The sequence below is a fragment of the Empidonax traillii genome, unplaced genomic scaffold (genome assembly GCF_003031625.1).
Source record: "Empidonax traillii isolate 1590-97213 ecotype Southwest subspecies unplaced genomic scaffold, ASM303162v1 scaffold382:size1915631, whole genome shotgun sequence".
NCBI lineage: Eukaryota > Metazoa > Chordata > Aves > Passeriformes > Tyrannidae > Empidonax > Empidonax traillii.
Window position 1 is genome coordinate 530220 of NW_020955575.1, and position 3690 is coordinate 533909.

A 3690-nucleotide genomic window follows, 5' to 3' on the forward strand; every position below is an offset into this window, starting at 1 on the left:
TATATTATCTTTCACTTACATAAATTCAATTGCTTCAAGATTTATGGTAGAATTTGTGAGACACATATTAAGTTGCATTTGTGTCCTTCTTCATGTTGACATTGATAATGCAATTCCTAATATGTGTTTTTCTAAACAGTACAGTTACACTGTCTATAGCAGCGACACCAGCTGGTGTGCCAAAGTGAAAAATATGTTTTCCTGTTTTGGCTTTGTCTGAGTAAATCTACATAAGCAATTGTATTCTTGAAGCAGATTTCATAACAGCTGCTTCCAAATCTAACTCTTTCTCTTACCATCTGTCTTCTCCTAATTCTGCTATTAGAATGGCAAACAGAAGCCCAAGGGTGCTGTGAGTTTCTGAGAAAGATGGGCAACCTCTAGCAGCATCTGAACATTGAAATCACAAAGTTGTATTTGAACTTAACTCTACCTTCCTACTCCAAATGAACACCTGGGAGAAATGAGAACTGTGCAGATGCTTTGTGTGAAAAACACAGATTGATGAGAATTCTGAAAGTGGATTAAAGAGAGAACAAAAAAAAGCTTATTTAACTCTTTTGAGTGAAATTAACACCATCAAGCATCTGAATCTGACTAATTTAAGAAAATTTAAGAAAAATTTAAGAAAAATTTAAGAAAAAAAAAGGTAAAAAATCCTATAAGCATTTAAAATCAGGTCACCACACCATCTCTACTGTAGCGCTTGGTGTTACAATAAGGAAAAAGTGCTACATCTTAAAAAATGTTCAGTATACCCTACAGACATTTTAGAGATTGAATTTCTTGTAAATTAATCTCTCTTGTAATGTTCTATGTAACTTACAGATTTACATTTTCCCCATTGCTTACTACGTATTTTCAGTTTGTAATAGAGTCATATTTCTTGGTAATTTTTGTAGATTTTACTCAGGCTGGCAATCTGTCATAAGTGAGGGGTGCCCCCTGGGAATGATACCGAGCCCCAAACTGCTCAGCATCTTCATAAATGATCTTGATGTTGGGTTTGAAACATACTCAGAAACTTTGCTGACAACACTAAACTGAGTGGTGAGGTGGACAAACCAGAAGGGAGAGCCATCCTAAAGAGAGACCTGGACTGGCTGGAAGNATATGTATGTGATTATGTTGTAATCATTACCAAACCTGTATAAAAAACTCACTGTAACCTTACCAACTTGGAGCCTGTTTTCCCAGCACTAGCTGGCAGGCTGCCCGGCCGTCAATAAATAAATACCTGCTGCTTTAGACATAAAACTCTGTCTAAACAGTTTTTTTATCTGCTCTTTTCTGGGCATCAGTGAGAACCCAGGTAAAATATGCTGGGACATCTCACATGATGCTGTTCTATTTAGACAACTCAATCTCACCCCTATCACCTTTTTTCCCACTCATACCTGTGATGTAGCTGACCATGTGAAGTTTTATAGTGCTGATGAGGTCAGAGAATGGACTAATGTCCGGGTAAATCAGAGTGGTCCAGCCAGTGGTCCACAAACCAGATCTTACACATGGGCAGGGTTCTATGACTGTATATATATAATGTCTCTAGCATCTGTGGAAGCTGAGGTACTCTTCTGTATGAGATGTCATTAACAGCATAACTACAGACTGTGGTAGCTCTGTTTTTCATGCTGATATGTGACACAGAAAAGTGATTGGATCACTCTAGGAAAGGGGTTGTGAAATGTGGCTTTATCTGATAGAGACAATGCTTATTTTCTTGTTTACCATCCTGTAAGACCCCAGCCCTGCAGCTATGAGCACAACCAGGAGTTTTACCTTAAAAATATACAAGGCTCCAAAAATTCTTGAAGTAGCATAAACAGAAGACATAGCACACGTTTTCTCAGGAGATACTTTTACTGATAACTTCAGAAAATAAGGGTGAAAATGAGAGATCTTGGCAAAAGTTTAAAGGGGTAATATGCAACCAAAATAGAGCATTCCACAAAACTATAACTTTGCACATGTTAACCCACAGAATGTACCAAATCCAACCCATTTGGTCACAAGTTATCCAAAATATTAAGAAAAGAGATTAAGAGGAGAAGAGGAAGGAGTAAAGAAAGAGAGAATAAGAGAAAAACAGCTACCACCAGAGAGTCCTGTGCAAGTCCAGCTTCTACATGACCAAGTAGCAGGTCTCAAGTGAAATTGAGCCATGTGTTGCTTTTTTTTGTGCTTTGGCTCCCTGTGACTGGGCACTCTGGGGCTCCGGAGCAGGGTGAGGGGTGGTTTTCCCACTATGCCAGGCAACCTAAGGGGCTCCATGGGGTGTGGTGTGGGCTGTGCTCCTGGACTGCCTTTACCTGACATCTGCTCTGAGATTGCAGGGATTGCCATAGGTGACATGGCATTACCTCACGTTCATGAAATTCAACTCATCCCTTCCCCACACATACTCTTGAGTTGGTTCTGACCCAATAATTATTCTAGTGTCTCACACACTCTCACATTGGTTTAATCAGTTCCTCTTCCACTATTCCCAGCACTGTAAGACAAGCATACCAATGAGAATGCTCAAGGATTAAACATCTTGACCTAAGTTAAAACTTATTTTTGAAGTTATATTATCTTTCACTTACATAAATTCAATTGCTTCAAGATTTATGGTAGAATGAGTGAGACACATATTAAGTTGCATTTGTGTCCTTCTTCATGTTGACATTGATAATGCAATTCCTAATATGTGTTTTTCTAAACAGTACAGTTACACTGTCTATAGCAGCGACACCAGCTGGTGTGCCAAAGTGAAAAATATGTTTTCCTGTTTTGGCTTTGTCTGAGTAAATCTACATAAGCAATTGTATTCTTGAAGCAGATTTCATAACAGCTGCTTCCAAATCTAACTCTTTCTCTTACCATCTGTCTTCTCCTAATTCTGCTATTAGAATGGCAAACAGAAGCCCAAGGGTGCTGTGAGTTTCTGAGAAAGATGGGCAACCTCTAGCAGCATCTGAACATTGAAATCACAAAGTTGCATTTGAACTTAACTCTACCTTCCTACTCCAAATGAACACCTGGGAGAAATGAGAACTGTGCAGATGCTTTGTGTGAAAAACACAGATTGATAAGAATTCTGAAAGTGGATTAAACAGAGGAAAAAAAATCTTTTTTAACTCTTTTGAGTGAAATTAACACCATCAAGCATCTGAATCTGACTAATTTAGGAAAATTTAAGAAAAATTTAAGAAAAATTTAAGAAAAATTTAAGAAAAATTTAAGAAAAAAAAAGGTAAAAAATTCTATAAGCATTTAAAATCAGGTCACCACACCATCTCTACTGTAGCGCTTGGTGTTACAATAAGGAAAAAGTGCTACATCTTAAAAAATGTTCAGTATACCCTACAGACATTTTAGAGATTGAATTTCTTGTAAATTAATCTCTCTTGTAATGTTCTATGTAACTTACAGATTTACATTTTCCCCATTGCTTACTACGTATTTTCAGTTTGTAATAGAGTCATATTTCTTGGTGATTTTTGTAGATTTTACTCAGGCTGGCAATCTGTCATAAGTGAGGGGTGCCCCCTGGGAATGATACCGAGCCCCAAACTGCTCAGCATCTTCATAAATGATCTTGATGTTGGGTTTGAAACATACTCAGAAACTTTGCTGACAACACTAAACTGAGTGGTGAGGTGGACAAACCAGAAGGGAGAGCCATCCTAAAGAGAGACCTGGACT